This window comes from Rhinopithecus roxellana, chromosome 1 (assembly GCF_007565055.1).
Source record: "Rhinopithecus roxellana isolate Shanxi Qingling chromosome 1, ASM756505v1, whole genome shotgun sequence".
NCBI classification, from domain to species: Eukaryota; Metazoa; Chordata; class Mammalia; order Primates; family Cercopithecidae; genus Rhinopithecus; species Rhinopithecus roxellana.
The window spans coordinates 22554867-22572096 of record NC_044549.1 but is presented as its reverse complement, the minus strand read 5'-3'; the positions used below and the strand labels follow the sequence as shown (position 1 = coordinate 22572096).

Here is a 17230-nt window from a genome sequence, read left to right as displayed (position 1 = left end):
AATATCCCTGATGAACATCAATGCAAAAATCATCAATAAATTACTGGAAAACCAAATCCAGCAGCACATCAAAAAGCTTATCCACCATGATCAAGTGGGCTTTATCCCTGGATTGCAAGGCTGGTTCAACATATGCAAATCAATAAACGTAATCCAGCATATAAACAGAATCAAAGACAAAAACCACATGATTATCTCAACAGATGCTGAAAAAGCCTTTGACAAAATTCAACAGCCCTTCACGCTAAAAACTCTCAATAAATTTGGCATTGATTGCACGTATCTCAAAATAATAAGAGCTACTTATGACAAACTCACACCCAATATCATACTGAATGGGCAAAAACTGGAAGCATTCCCTCTGAAAACTGGCACAAGACAGGGATGCCCTCTCTCACCACTCCTATTCAACAGTGTCGGAAGTTCTGGCTAGGGCAATGAGGCAAGAGAAAGAAATAAAGGGTATTTAGTTAGGAAAAGAGGAAGTCAAATTGTCCCTGTTTGCAGATGACATGATTGTACATTTAGAAAACCCCATCATCTCAGCCCAAAATTTCCTTAAACTGACAAGCAACTTCAGCAAAGTCTCAGGATACAAAATCAATATGCAAAAATTCCAGGCATTCTTATACATCAGTAACAGACAAACAGAGAGCCAAATCATAAATGAACTCCCATTCGCAATTGCTTCAAAGAGAATAAAATACCTAGGAATCCAACTTACAAGGGATGTAAAGGACCTCTTCAAGGAGAACTACAAACCACTCCTCAGTGAAATAAAAGAGGACACAAGCAAATGGAAGAACATACCATGCTCATGGATAGGAAGAATCAATATTGTGAAAATGGCCATACTGCCCAAGGTAATTTACAGTTTCAATGCCATCCCCATTAAGCTATCAATGACTTTCTTCACAGAATTGGGAAAAACTGCGCTAAAGGTCATATGGAACCAAAAAAGACCCTGCATTGCCAAGACAATCCTAAGCTAAAAGAACAAAGCTGGAGGCGTCGCGCTACCTGACTTCAAACTATACTACAAGGCTACAGTAACCAAAACAGCATGGTACTGGTACCAAAACAGAGATATAGACCAATGGAACAGAACAGAGCCCTTAGAAATAATACCACACATCTACAGCCATCTGATCTTTGACAAACCTGAGAGAAACAAGAAATGGGGAAAGGATTCCCTATTTAATAAATGGTGCTGGGAAAATTGGCTAGCCATAAGTAGAAAGCTGAAACTGGATCTTGCCCTTACTCCTTATACAAAACTTAATTCAAGATGGATTCAAGACTTAAATGTTAGACCTAAAAACATAAAAACCCTAGAAGAAAACCTAGGCAATACCATTCAGGACATAGGCATGGGCAAGGACTTCTTCTCTAAAACACCAAAAGCAATGGCAACAAAAGCCAAAATTGACAAATGGGATCTAATTAAACTAAAGAGCCTCTGCACAGCAAAAGAAACTACCATCAGAGTAAACAGGAAACCTACAGAATGGGAGAAAATTTTTGCAATCTACTCATCTGACAAAGGGCTAATATCCAGAACCTGCAAAGAACTCAAACAAATTTATAAGAAAAAAAACAAACAACCCCATCAAAAAGTGGACTCAGGATATGAACGACACTTCTCAAAAGAAGACATTCATACAGCCAATGGACACATGAAAAAATGCTCATCATCACTCGCCATCAGAGAAATGCAAATCAAAACCACAATGAGATACCATCTCACACCAGTTAGAATGGCAATCATTCAAAAGTCAGGAAACAACAGGTGCTGGAGAGGATGTGGAGAAATAGGAACACTTTTACACTGTTGGTGGGACTGTAAACTAGTTCAACCATTGTGGAAGACAGTGTGGCGATTCCTCAGGGATCTAGAACTAGAAATACCATTTGACCCAGCCATCCCATTACTGGGTATATACCCAAAGGATTATAAATTATTCTACTACAAAGACACATGCACACGTATGTTTATTGCGGCACTATTCACAATAGCAAAGACTTGGAATCAACCCAAATGTCCATCTGTGACAGACTGGATTAAGAAAATGTGGCACATATACACCATGGAATACTATGCAGCCATAAAAAAGGATGAGTTTGCGTCCTTTGTAGGGACATGGATGCAGCTGGAAACCATCATTCTTAGCAAACTATCACAAGAAGAGAAAACCAAACACCGCATGTTCTCACTCATAGGTGGGAACTGAACAATGAGATCACTTGGACTTGGGAAGGGGAACATCACACACTGGGGCCTATCATGGGGAGGGGGGAGGAGGGAGGGATTGCATTGGGGAGTTATACATGATATAAATGATGAATTGATGGGTGCTGACGAGTTGATGGGTGCAGCACACCAACATGGCACAAGTATACATATGTAACAAACCTGCACGTTATGCACATGTACCCTAGAACTTAAAGTATAATAAAAAAAAAAAAAAGAAAAAAAAAAAAGAAAATGTGGCACATATACACCATGGAATACTATGCAGCCATAAAAAGGATGAGTTCGTGTCCTTTGTAGGGACATGGATGCAGCTGGAAACCATCATTCTCAGAAAACTATCGCAAGAACAGAAAACCAAACACCGCATGTTCTTACTTGTAGGTGGGAATTGAACAATGAGATCACTTGGACACAGGAAGGGGAACATCACACACTGAGGCCCATTGTGGGGAGGAGGTGGGGGGAGGGATAGCATTAGGAGATATACCTAATGTAAATGACGAGTTAATGGGTGCAGCACACCAACATGGCACATGTATACATATGTAACAAACCTGCTCATTGTGCACATGTACCCTGGAACTTAAAGTATAATAAAAAATAAAAATAAAAATAAATTACTCAGGCATGGTGGCACATGTCTGTAATCCCAGCTACCCGGGAGGCTAAGGCAGGAGAATCACTTGAACCTTGGAGGCAGAGGTTGCAGTAAACCAAGATCACACCACTGCACTCCAGCCTGGGCAACAGAGCAAGACTCCATCTCCAAAAAATAAAAAAGAAATAATCTGAAAGTGTGAGCTGTATGCACCCATTTTAGAGTAAGAAAGCCATTCAACCTCTAAAAGGAAGGTAAAAACCTAGAGATGAATCACAATTTAGTTTAGCATTAAACATTTGTAATGTAAGAAGTTTTATCTAACTTCTTACATTTGTAATGTAAGAAGTTTTTGAGTTCTTAAAGAGAGCCTGGAAGCCTAATACACTGTATATATATTTATTATATTTGCTCTTTTAAAGTATACTTACTCAGTGGTTTTTAGTGTATTCAAAGAGTTGTGCAACCATTACTACTACCTAATTTCAGAACATTTTCATTACCTGAAAAAGAAACCTCACCCTCATTAAGTCACTTCCCTATTCTGGAAATTTCATGTAAATGAAATCATACCATATTGGCTTTTTGAATCTGGCTTTTTTCTAGGGTACATTCTTGCTCTATAACTCTGGACAACAGGATCTAATAAAAAAGGAGAAGCCCATCTTGAAGACATCACCTTTCTTTTTCAGAAGTTCCTAAAAATACAGTATGAAATACTAAGAATGTAGAACTCATGGACTAAGATCTGGTCTAGACTATAGACTACCCAGCCCATTGGGAGAGATATTTCTCAAATTCCCCTGACTGATTACCACCTGGCCTAAGTCTAAAGATCACCCTTAAGACAGAGCATGGTGTCATGGGAAATTCAAGAGCATCAGAGCCTCACAAACCCAAACCCTGACACAGCCACTCACTAGCCCCAGGGTGACCTTGAGCAATCTTTTTTTTTGTTTTTAAGACAGAAAAAAGAATAATCTGAGGCAGAGGTGGGTGGATCACCTGAAGTCAGAAGTGTGAGACCAGCCTGGCCAACGTGGCAAAACCCCATCTCTACTGAAAATACAAAATTAGGCTGGGCACGGTGTTGCACAGGCTGGAGTGCAGTGGTTCGATCTCAACTCACTGTAACCTCCGCCTCCCAGGTTCAAGCAATTCTCCTGCCTCAGCCTCTTGAGTAGCTGACATTACAGGCATGTGCCACCATGCCTGGCTAATTTTTGTATTTTCAGTAGAGATGGGGTTTTACCATGTTGGCCAGGCTGGTCTTGAACTCCTGACCTCAGGTGATCCTCCCACCTCAGCCTCCCAGATTGCTGGGATTACAGATGTGAGCCACTGCGTCTGGCTGACTGTAAGGAATCTATTTAACCTCTTTTATTTTTCACTTTCTTCATCTGCAAAATGAGATGACAGTAATATCTTCTTTATTTGATTGTTATGAAGACTGGAAAAAAAGATAAACAAAGTACCTAATGCCTGGCAGAGATAAGGCCCTCAATAAATTATTATGATTATTACAATTATAAAACTACTATTAGTTTTCTTCTCTTAAATGCTTTTACTTATCACCCATGACAAGTGAACAAAGAATTGTTCACCTGAACAAATAATTATATTGGTCATGGTCCTTGCCCTCTCAGAAATGACAAACTATGGTAAATATAAAATATGCCTCTTTTTGCAATCTAAGATTATCTGTCCCTGTTGTACTTTAATCTCACTACTTAATGTTGGAGAGGAATATAATGAAGAATATTCTGTGTTCTTTATGCACATGTTTAATCTACAATACTGGACTGGAAATTTGTGTCAGCTCAACTCTTCTAAGAAGAAGATGCCAAGACAAAATTAGTCATGCAGGAGACTTCTTGGGAGGAATGCCTTGAAGGCTTTGGGGAGGAGGAGCCAGCATGGGCAGGGAGGGCCTTCAGACTAGGAGGAAAGGAGGAAGACTGGGTAGTAGGAGTCAGATGACATTGCAGCGCTGAGTCTCAGCCAGGCCGACCAGGAGACCTCAGGCAAAGACTTCTCATCAGAGGAGTCCCATGCCAGCCAGAAATAGCCTGACCCTGGTACCATACAACCACCACATTCAGTTGCTAGCTAGAAGAATCCCCAGAAGAGTGTGACTTGGCAGCATGAATGCAGGGGCGGATCCAGAGGGGCCGCAGCTGGAAATATCAGCTAACTACCCTCCTCATGAGCTTCTCATGCAAGTGGATTTGAGCAGTGCACGCCCACAGCCCCTAGAGAACTCCCTGAAGACAAAATTTTGTTGGTATTATTGCTTGTACCTAGTAAGTTCTCAACAGTTGTTTGTTGAAAACTGAATAGGTGACGGTTTTTAGCAACCAGCAGGAAGAACAACCCATTTGCTCAATCCAGGTGGATTAGGTCTCATAATTCCTGAAGAAAGAAAATGGCTTCCATCATTTCAAGTAAATGACAAGGCCCAGAAAATACTCCTGTGGCATAGCAGATTCCAGCCCCCAAACAATAAGTGGGATTGGGGGGGTCGCTGAGGCAATGAGCTGACGGCAACAGGAAGAAGTGTCAGGCAAAAGTGGCCTGAATTAAACCCACCATCGACTTCATTATGCACTTCATTTCACTTGTATAGACATAGCCACAGGATGAAGTAACCAACAGTGGGTGTGGCCTCAAAGGTAAAAGCAAGACGGTACAAAAACTGCTTCTGAAACAGATGACAGTGCGGAGAGCCTCAGGAGCTCGGGGTGGAGGGAAGATTTCAACTGTGGAGGTACACTTGCCCAAAGCAAGCACCCAGCAACTGGAAATCAGGTCAGCACAGCACTCACTGGAGGCTTGAAAAGGATAACTAACTCCAGTTTTCAAAGAATTCAAATAGCTATGGGTGAGGCGAGAGGAAGAAATGACTCACGAATCTGAAGGTAAAATGAGATCTCTGAGCTAATGACCACAAATAAAGGAGGGCAGAGAGAAGCAGCAGTGTTCTTGTCAGACTCATTTCTCATTTTCATAACAGATAGCTATCTACTTCAATTAAAAATGATTTATTGAGCACCTACTGCGCACAAAATGAAAGAAGCAAGGTTTCAAAAACATTCACATGTCCGACGAGCATGGCTGAGCTCCTCCCAATGCCAGGTATATATGCTGGAGTCTGCAGAAGTAAAGAAAATCTTTCCCAGTGACTAAATCCCATGAAGGAGACAAATCCAAAAAACAATTAAAATATAACAACATAGGCCGGGCGCAGTGGCTCAGGCCTGTAATCCCAGCACTTTGGGAGGCCGAGACGGGCGGATCACGAGGTCAGGAGATTGAGACCAGCCTGGCTAACACGGTGAAACCTTGTCTCTACTAAAAAAATACAAAAAACTAGCCGGGCGAGGTGGTGGGCACCTGTAGTCCCAGCAACTCAGGAGGCTGAGGCAGGAGAATCATAAATCCGGGAGGTGGAGCTTGCAGTGAGCTGAGATCCGGCCACTGCACTCTAGCCTGGGCGGCAGAGCAAGACTCCATCTCAAAAAAAAAAAAAAAAAAAATAACAACATAGCACATTGTGAATCATGTAGTGATAGAGGAAGGTCTAAGTGTTATGAAAACACTCTAAGTAGGGCAATCATTTAACTCATCATTAAAGCAGAATGATTTGAAAGTAGAAGGGGGCATTATCAATAATTACACTGTGACAATGGGCATAAACTGGGACTGTTCCTGGACATACCAGGATGAATAGCATCCTGGTTATAAGGAATAAAACTGGGGAGAGACCAGGAATGGTGGCTAATGCCTGTAATCCCAGCACGTTAGAAGGCCAGGGTTGGGGAGCCCAGGAGTTCGAGACTAGCCTGGGCAACATGGTGAGACCCTGTCTCTATTATTTAAAAGAAATAATATTTTTTAAAGTTGGAAGAAAAGGATAAAGAGGATCCCAAGGTAGTGCAGAGCATCACACAGACAGGGAGCTGAGCATACTGAGATGCTAGCTCAGGTATCTCTCTTATAAACCACAAGTTCCCCTCTAATGGTAACCCATTAATCCATTAACTCACTAATTCATTAATCAATTAATCCATGAAAGAATTAATCCATTCACCAGGGCAGAGTCCTCATGATCCAATCACATCTTAAAGGCTGCACCACTCAATATTCCTACACTGGGGATTAAATTGAGCATGAGTTTTGGAGGTGACAAATATTCAAACCATAGCACATAGTTCATTTGGAAAGTGATCCTAAGAAGCTCTAATAGGAGAAATGGGAAGAGGAAAGGGTGATAAAAGGAAGAGAAACAAGCCAATGCCAGGTATTAGTGAGCAGGTTACCACAAAGGACACCTCGGAGTCAGTCCTGCTGAGGACCTCTGAAAGATAATAAAGAATATCCCTCAGAGTGGTCCCACCCAATAGATTATGAAGCTGAGTTATTTATCCTCCAGTTTCCATCTGTCACTAGATGAGGACTGCTACTGGCATTTCAACTTCCCAGAACCTTTGGCCTCCCTTCCCTGCACATGAACCAAGCTTCCCAGAGAAAGCTCTCAAATGGAGTATTGGTGATGGCAATAGGAAAACCATCAGGGTGCACAGCAATGGCAAGTGACAGGGAAATATGAGAAGAATATTAAGAGGGTCTGCTACATAGTTAAAATAGGTTTTAAGGGGAAAATCATTACTAGAGGTGAAGAGGGATATTTTACTTTTTAATTTATATAAATTTATGGAGGGCAAGTGCAATTTCATTACATGAAGAGATTGTATAATGGTCAAGTCAGAGCTTTTAGGGCATCTGTCACTCAGATAACGTACTTTGTACCCATTAAGTAATTTCTCATCCTCCACCTCTCTGTCACTCCTTGACTCTTCTTGGTCTCCATTGTCTATCTCCCATTTTGCAGGTTGTCTGTTCACTCTGTTGCTTATTTTCTTTGCTCTGCAGAAGAGTTTTAGGTTAAGTCCTGTTTGTCTGTTTTTGTTTACTGTGCTTTTGAAGTCTTAGTCAGAAATTCTTTGCCTAAGCCAATGTCCAGAAGAGTTTTCCCTAGATTTTCTTCTAGTATTTTTATAGTTTCAAGTCTTTACAGTTAAGTCTTTAATCTTGAACCACTTTTGTGTATTGTGAGAGACAGGCATCCAGTTTCATTCTTCTGTCTGTGGCAATCAGATTTTTCCCCATACCATTTATTGAAAAGTGTGCAAGAGGGATACTTTAAAAAGATAAAAGTTTCAGTCCATAGACATATATAACAAATACAATTCATATACCCTTGGTAACATAGCATCAAAATATATAAGGCAAAAAAAAAAAGACAGAACTAAAAGAGAAAATGGACAAATCCACCATCTCAGTAGAATCTTAGCAATATCTTACTAAAGATATTGAAGATCTGAACAGCACAGCAAAGAATTTGATTTAACTGACACACAAAGGACACCTAAGAACTTCAGAATACACATTCTTTTCAAGTATAAACAGATACTTACAAATATTGCAAGCCATAAGCAAGTCTTACACATTTCTAAGCTTAACAGTATACATAAAAATGTTTTCTAACCACAGTTCAAGTAAGCTAGAATTAATAACTAACAGATAAGTGAAAATCCCACCTACCTGGGAAGTTTAAATATACTTCTAAATAACCTATAGACTAATGAAAAAACACAATGGAAATTAGAAAACATTTTGAACTAATGCTAATGAAAATATGACACATTAAATTTATTATGTGTAATTAAAAGTGTGCTTAAAGAGAAATTTATGACCATAAATAAACATTAGAAAAGGATTCAGACTTGACCGCTTGCCAGCTGTGTCATCTTGGGTAAAATCATACCTTCTGCTGAACCTCGTTTCCTTACTAACACAACAGAGGTGCCAATAACTACTTCAGAAAGATTTTTTGTGAAGATAGGACGATTTCAAATGTAAAGCTTTTCACCCAGTACAAGATCCATTAACCATTTGAGAAATGTAACTATTCCCAGCCAGGGATCCCTTCCAGGTTTAAGCAAGCTGTTGCATAGGAAGTCCAGAAGTTCCCACGTTCTGCATTCAGGGACCTCTAGGATGAGAACATCAATGCAATAAGCCTTCAGCCTCTAGATTTGAGCTCTTTACACTGCTGATTTGCAGATCAGGCTGCTATGGGTATGCTGTGACATAGTGAAGAAACAGGGAAGAAAAGGAGGGATGCTTCTCAGTAAGACCCCAGGCATTTCCGTCCACAGCACTTACACTCCATACCAGCACAAACACCAACATAAAGTCATAAGATTGTTTTGGTTACTTTGCAATGTTACCCTCCTCCCTACCTTCCCCACGTCCTTCGACACATTTCCTTAAGCTTTGAGGCTTTTTATAAGAATTTGGTGTCCTCTGTTGCTTTCCTCTGCCCTCATTGTTCTACTGTTCTATTGCCTTGTCCATCTTACTTGATGGACAGAGTAGGGAGGTTACAGGACCCTCAAGGACAATTTATCCCACCCATTCCTTTGACTTTTGTGTTTTGTTTTGTCTGTTTTTGAGTTGGAGTCTTACTCTGTCACCCAGGCTAGAGTGCACTGGCATGATCACGGCTCACTGCAGCCTCAAACCCCTAGGCCCAAGCAATCCTCCTGCCTCAACTTCCCAAACAGCTGGGCTTTTGAGCTACTGTGTGAGCTACTGTGCCTGGCCCATTCCTTTGATTTTTATATATGTGGGAAATGAATATCAGAAAGGTCAACTTGGCTCAAAGTCTTTGACGGAATGTAGTCTAGAATCCAGTTCCAAGTTCATTACCATTTCCTCAACTGCATGTTGCCTCTCCAGTAGCTCTGGCCTCTGAATTATCTTCTACAGAGAATAGAATTCCTACTTAATAGATATCTTTGAACCATGGTGTCTTAGATTCCTATGGCTGCTCTGACAAACTGCTAATAGCTTGGTGGCTTAAAACAGCACAAATTTATTTTCTTATAGTTCTGGAGTCCAGAACTCTAAAATCAGTTTTACTGGAATGAAATTAAGGTGTAGGTAGGGCTCCCTGAAGTCTCGAGGAAAGAATCCCTTGCACTGCCTTTTCCTGTTTCTAGTAGCCACCTGCATTCTTTGGCTCTGGCCCTTTCCTCCATCCTCAAAGCCAGCAGTGTAGCATGTTCTCTCTGTGACTCTGTTTCCTTTTGCTTCTGTCACATGGCCTTCTGTCTTCTCTGTCTTCTGTATTAAAACTCTCTTCACTTCCTTCTCTTTATTTATTTATTTATTTTATTTTATTTCATTTGAGACAGAGTCTCGCTCTTTCACCCAGGCTGGAATACAGTGGCATGATCTCAGCTCATTGCAACCTCCGCCTCCCAGGTTCAAGCAATTCTCCTGCCTCAGCCTCCCAAGTAGCTGAGATTACAGGCACCTGCCACCACACCAGGCTAATTTGTGCATTTTCAGTAGAGACAGGTTTTCACCACGTTGGCCAGACTGGTCTTGAACCCCTGACCTCAGGTGATCTGTCCACCTCAACCTCCCAAAATGCTGGGATTACAGGTGTGAGCCACCGCACCCAACATCCACTTCCTTCTTATGCATTCCTTCCTTCAAATGCATATGTAAGTGCATTTAATGTTCACCCATATAATCCAGGATAATCTCCCCATCTCAAGATTTTTAACTTAATCACATCTACAAAATCTCTCTTGCCATGTAGGTTAACATTCACCAATTCTAGGGATTAGGACCTGGATATCATGGAGAACAGAGGGGAAAGGACATCATTCAGCCTACTATACATGGTAACTGATTTAATGAAATGGATAGAAATGGCTTCCAAAATTATGAACCACATAAAAGCACTCCAATACAAACTGAAAAGGTGGGGTTAAAGAAGTTGTCAGAGAAAACCTAATATCTGGAGTATAATGAAATGTTTAGAAAGTATCTTTGATTTTGTTTGAATCCTAGCTCAACAAATTAACTACACAAATAGATTTTTAAGACAAGTAGGGACATTTAAATGTAGACTGGATATACTAGAGGTTACCCAAGAATCACTGTTAATATTGTTAGATGTGATCATTATGATTATGTAAGAAAATGTTTCTTTTTAAGAGATGCATAATGAAGCATGTAGAGGTGTAATGACATGAGGTCATGAGAATATTTGCTTTAAAATACTTCAGCAAAAAGTGAAATAAACCAGGCACAGAAAGACAAATACTATCTGATCTCATTTATGTGTGGAATCTAAGAAGTATTGAACTCATACAAGTAGAGAGTAGAATGGTGGTTACCAGAGAGTGGCTGGGAGAGGTGACAGGGAGCTGTTGATCAGAGTATAAAGTGTCAGACAGACAGAGGAATAGGTTTTAACATCTATCACAGAGCAGGATGACTATAGTCAACAATAATATATTACATATTTCAAAATAACAGAGTAAACTTCAAATGTCTCACCATAAAAAATGATACTTAATTGAGGTGATGGATATGTTAATTTACTTGATTTAATCATTTCACGTTCTATACATATATCAAAATACCACATTGTACCTCATAAATATTTATAATTATGATGTGTCAATCAATCAAAATAATATGAATAAAAAAGACCAGCAAAAATGTAGATTTAGTAATAAAGCAAGTATGGCAAAATATTACTAATTATGGAACATGGGTGACAGGAATAGCAGAGTTCCTTTCTCTACTATTTTAATATTAAATTAAATATTTAATTAAATATTGAAAATTATTGATTTTATTTTAATAATTTGTTATCTCTATTGTTCTGTACATTTGAAATTTTTTGAGGGAAAATTAAAAATATAAAGCCTCCATTTTAGAATATAAATTGCCTGTCCCAATCCCCAACACTCAGCATCTGACCAGTTGCTCTGTAGGAAAGATAAACCGAAAGTGAGGAAACCTGCCTGCCAGAATTAGAGGAGTGATGAGCCTAGGTGTTTAATGTCTGATGGGCTGAGTGCTTGGTAAACATTGCAAAAGAAATCTCAGGGTTTTGACAATGGATCCCCAGAGCAACATGTTTGTGTGTCAGTATTGATTGTGTTTCTGTGTCTCAAACCCCTTTCTCCCTGTTTCTTCATGGGATTATAATATCCAACATAAGGCTCCTTTCCCCAGTGAGGTTGGAATATGAAGGGAAGAAGGGGAGAGTAAAACCATCAGCCTCATCCCATCTACTTCCAAACTCTTTTCCACCATGCTGCCAGGGTGAACTTTCTAACAAATCAATATAATCCTGTCTTCTCACTGGCTTCCCAATCTATGACATACAATATCTGCACATCTTGACCAGACACACAAGACCCTTTATGATCTGGATCCTCCCAAAGCTGAAGATCAATTTGCTCTAAGAAGAAAATTAAGCTCCAGGAAATGGAGGATAAATACAAAGGAATGTGTGTTTAAACACCAGTCCAACAAAGAATTACATAACAAATAGGAATTTGGAGTGAGGCTTTGGATAATAGGGTAGCAATTCTGTTTGGAGTTCTCAACATTCCCAGATCCACTTCAAGGAACTACCCAGAATTTAATTGCAAATTCATACTCCGAATTGAAAGATAATTGATTAGGTGGCATTAAGATAGATAGCTAGGTAGATAGATAGATAGATGATAGATAGATAGATAGATAGATAGATAGATAGATAGATAGATAGATAGATAATCTAGATATATGGGGAATCTTTCTTTTCTAAACCAAACATCATGGTCTCTGCTTTTACAACAGGATATAATATCTCAAGTTGTAAGTGCCATAGAAACTTAGGACACATGGATGTCATCAAAAATATTTTCCTCTCATCAATGGAACAAAACTATACAAATAGATATTTTAGTGTAAAGTAAGGGGCCTCCCAGATCGCAAAACTGATCTTCTTGCTTGCAAAAATTGCTTTACTTCTCACTCCCATTCACCATCAATCCATCACCTTACAACAAGCTTTTGACTATTCTTAAAAGCATAATTGGATTTGGGAGATAAAAGTGTACACAATAAATAAATATATATACAAGATCCTACGTACATCCAAATTGTTTATTTGAAATGATTATGCAACTGTCGCTTATTCCAAGGGCTTGGCTCATTCCCAGAACACCTCTTTAGTTGGGCGAGCACTATGTCTTCTGGACTTGCACTTTATTTCTTCTCGCTCAGAGTAAACGGATGTAAAGTTAAGATTTTATTAAGGTACTTGGATTGTTTTCCCTCTTCTCTGAACAACTGTATATTCGTTATCTACCACCTTCAACTGGAAATTATTATACATTGACCTCAATTATTCTCTATTTCCCTGGAGAGTTTTCTCTTTTTTAAAATAATTTCAGCTTTTATTTTAGATTCAAGGGGTACGTGTGTAGATTTGTTACCTGGGTATTTTGTGTGATGCTGAGGTTTGGGGTACCATTGATTCAGTCACCCAAATGCCAAGCACAATACTCAGTTTTTCAATCCTTGCCCTCCTCCTTTTCTCCCCCAAGACTTTTTTAAATTTTTTTTTTTAAGACTAGTTAAGTGCAGTAGTGAGAAGCGAGGAAAAAGTAGAACAAGAAGTTTGATCTGTAATTCACTGTGAACAGTTTGGATAACTCACTCCCTTTGGATCAACCCCAAGACTTTTCTTTACAAAACAAACAAACAAAAAGTATGTTTCTGAAGGATGTTGAATTTGGTGATGATTTCTTGGACACTATACCAAAAGTACAGACAACAAAAGAAGAAACAGATAAACCGGACTCCATAAAAATTAAAATCTTTCATGCATCAAAGCATACTATCAAGAGATTAAAAAGACAACCCACAGAATGGGAGAAAACATTTGTAAGTCATATATCTGACTGCAGATTAATATCCAGAATATATAAAGAACTCCTACAACTCTGCAATGAAAATAAAAACAATCCAATTCAGGAATGAACAAAGGATTTGAATAAACATTTCTCCAAAGAAGATATGCAAATGGCCAACAAGCACATGAAAAGATGTCAATATCCTTAGTCATTAGGGAAATGCAAGTCAAAACCACAATGAAATACTACTTTACATCCATTAGGATGGTTATGTTTTATGGAAAATACTGCAAGAAGTGCATTTACTAAAATACAAGCTGTGTTGTCAAGGATGTGTAGAAACTGGAACTCGTGCATCACTGGTGGGAATGTGAAATGGCACAGCCACTGTGGAAAACGTATGACATTTCCTCAAAAAGTTAAAAATAATATTACCATATGATCCAGCAATTCCACTTGCAGGTTTATGCCCAAAAAAGTTGAAAGCAGAGACTCAGATACTTGTGTACCCATATTCATAGCAGCACTATTCACAATAGCCAAAAGGTAGAAAAAACCTAAGTGTCTGTCATCAGATAAAAGGATAAACAAATGTAGCAAACATATACAATAGAATACTAGCCTTGAAAAAGAAAGGAAATTCTGGCTGGGTGCAGTGTAATCCCAGCAATTTGGGAGGCCGAGGCAGGCGGATCGCTTGAGCTCAGGAGTTCGAGACCAGCCTGGGCAAGATGGCGAAACCACATCTCTACCAAAAATACAAAAAATTAACTAGGCACGGTGGTGCATGCCTATAGTCCCAGCTACTCAGGAGGCTGAGGTAGGAGGATCACCTGAGCTTGGGAAGTTGAGGCTGCAGTGAGCCAAGATCATGCCACTGCACTCCAGCCTGTGTGACAGAGTGAGGCCCCATCTCAACAAAAAGGAAGTTCTGATACATACTGCAACATGGATAAACTTTAAAAACATTAGGCTAACTGAAATAAGCCATACACAAAAAAACAAACATTGTATTATTCCACTAATAAGAGATACCTAGAACAGGCAAATTCATGGAAACAGAAAGGGTTACCAGGTACTAAGAGAAGAATAAGGACATTATTTAATGGGTACAGAGTTTCTGTTTGTGATAATAAAAAATTTCTGGAAATGGAGTGATGGTTGCACAACACTGTAAATGTACCTAATGCCACTGAACTGTACACTTAAATGACTAAAATAATCATTTCTGTGTTATGTAAATTTTACTATGATAAAAAATAATTTTTAAAAGTATGTTTCTTAAAGACTTGGCTAGCCAGCAACAACTCTAGCATTCTACACAAAGCCGAGGAATGCCAGGCACGCAGCGGGTATTTTAAATACATTTGCTCAATAATTGATCAGATAATGATTGGTTGCCAGAATCATTATTTACATGAACAGGGAAGGGAATGGAAGACAAGTAAAGAAAAGAATATTAGGCTTTTTGTCCGACATCTTAGCAAGGCTGCTGTGTCCGCTGCTGCTCTGCGAGCTTCGCAGTGCCGCCCAAGGACGACAAGAGGTAAAAGGACGCCGGAAAGTCGGCCAAGAAAGACAAAGACCCAGTGAACAAATCCGGGGGCAAGGCCAAAAAGAAGAAGTGGTCCAAAGGCAAAGTTCGGGACAAGCTCAATAACTTAGTCTTGTTTGACAAAGTTACCTACAACAAACTCTGTAAAGAAGTTCCCAACTATAAACTATAACCCCAGCTGTGGTCTCTGAGAGACTGAAGATTCGAGGCTCCCTGGCCAGGGCAGCCCTTCAGGAGCTCCTTAGTAAAGAACTTATCAAACTGGTTTCAAAGCACAGACCTCAAGTAATTTACACCAGAAATACGAAGAGCGGAGATGCTCCAGCTGCTGGTGAAGATTCATGAATAGGTTCAACCAACTGTACATTTGGAAAAATAAAACTTTATTAAATCAAAAAAAAAAAGAAAAGAATATTAGTATCTACTATGTCCCAAACACAGTCAGAGGCTTAAGATACTCTAATTCACTTAATCCTTAAAGATATAAAATTCAAAAAGAACTTCACATCATGATCAGGACCTCCACTGGGTATCCTGCTTTGTTCACTTACTGTCAGTATTTTTACATGTTGTGTCATCTTATTTATCAAGAAGTCAACATGTGATATGATTTTGAGTAGATGTGGGTCAGGTAAATGTCAGGGAGCTTCTGTAGGACAAGCCCAAGCCCGATGGTGACGACAACCATGGGGTTGACCCTGAGGTCCCATGAACAGTCCTACAACACTGGACTTGGGACTCTCTTCAAAGATGCCCTACTGGCGCTAGACAGGTGAGCAACGTGGGAGATTCCTCATCGATGGAGCCCCAAGTATGTTTCATTGTTCACTTTCATAGTCAAGATTTGTCCCTGGCCTCCAGCCCTTCTTTTGGAGGTTGAGGTCGAGGGGGAAGAAGGAACAATGAGGACTTACCAAAGGTAGATGCTTGGTTAGGAAAAATGGTGCTGAGCCTGTATTTATATTAGATTTGGAAATATTAAAATAAATGCCTACATTTTTCAGGTTGTGTTTGTCTATAATGGGGAAAACCCAAACTGCCTGTCAGCTGTTCTTCTGACTGTATGATTCCAGTTTCTGGGACTTTCACCTATAGGTCAACTTGAAATGAAAACAAAGGCATTGGAAAGAGGCCCAAGGGACTCGAGGTCAAATCCCGACTCCATGTATATGATCTTAGCAAGTTATTTCATGTCGTTTTTGTTTTTGTTTTTGAGACACAGTCTTGCTCTGTCACTAGGCTGGAGGGCAGTGGCGCAATCTCGGCTCACTGCAACCTCTGACTCCCTGGTTCAAGCAATTCTCCTGCCTCAGCCTCTCAAGTAGGTGGGATTACAGGCATACATGCGTCACCACGCCCAGCTAATTTCTGGACCTTAGTAGAGATGGTGTTTCACCATGTTACCCAGGATGGTCTTGATCTCCTGACCTCGTGATCCTCCTGCCCTGGCCTCCCAAAGTGCTGGGATTACAGGCATGAGCCACCATGCCCAGCCATTATTTCATGTCTTTAGATACCAATTTTATCATCTATAAAATGGCAGCTTGCTATCATGTAGCACCATGTAGCATAGTCCTAGAAGCAGCCTGCCTAGATACTAATTCTGGCTCTTCCACCCACCAGCTGTGACACCTTGAACAACCTTACTCTTTCTATGCCTTAGTTTCCTAAGCTAAAAAATGAGGATAATAAAAATATTTAACTAATGTGTTTAATGAAGATTAAATGAGTTAATGCTTGTGAAGCCCTTAGAATGAAATCTGGTACTTAAGAGGAGCTGAATAAAAATTAACTTTTAATATTATCATATCAGTGTTTAACTTTCTCTTTTAAAAAAATAGCCCCAAAGATTTAAAAACATTTAAGAAATATGACCTTCCGTAAAGCTTGCTTCCAGTCCAGTGACTGCATGTTTTAAACACAAGCAATACACCACAGTTTTGCTTTAGATGGTTGGAGCTATATAATAGAAAATGTAAAATTGTAATGTAAATTCTTTAGTAGAAACTTTAAAGGAGGAATAATTTTCTATGGTGCTGATT

At 39.6% G+C, this 17230-nt stretch overlaps 1 pseudogene; it reads left to right on the top strand.

Moving 5' to 3' along the window:
* The window catches only part of LOC115898741, a 45396-nt pseudogene extending 29863 nt beyond the window's left edge, over window positions 1–15533 (top strand).
* The last annotated feature ends 1697 nt before the right edge of the window (window positions 15534–17230 follow it).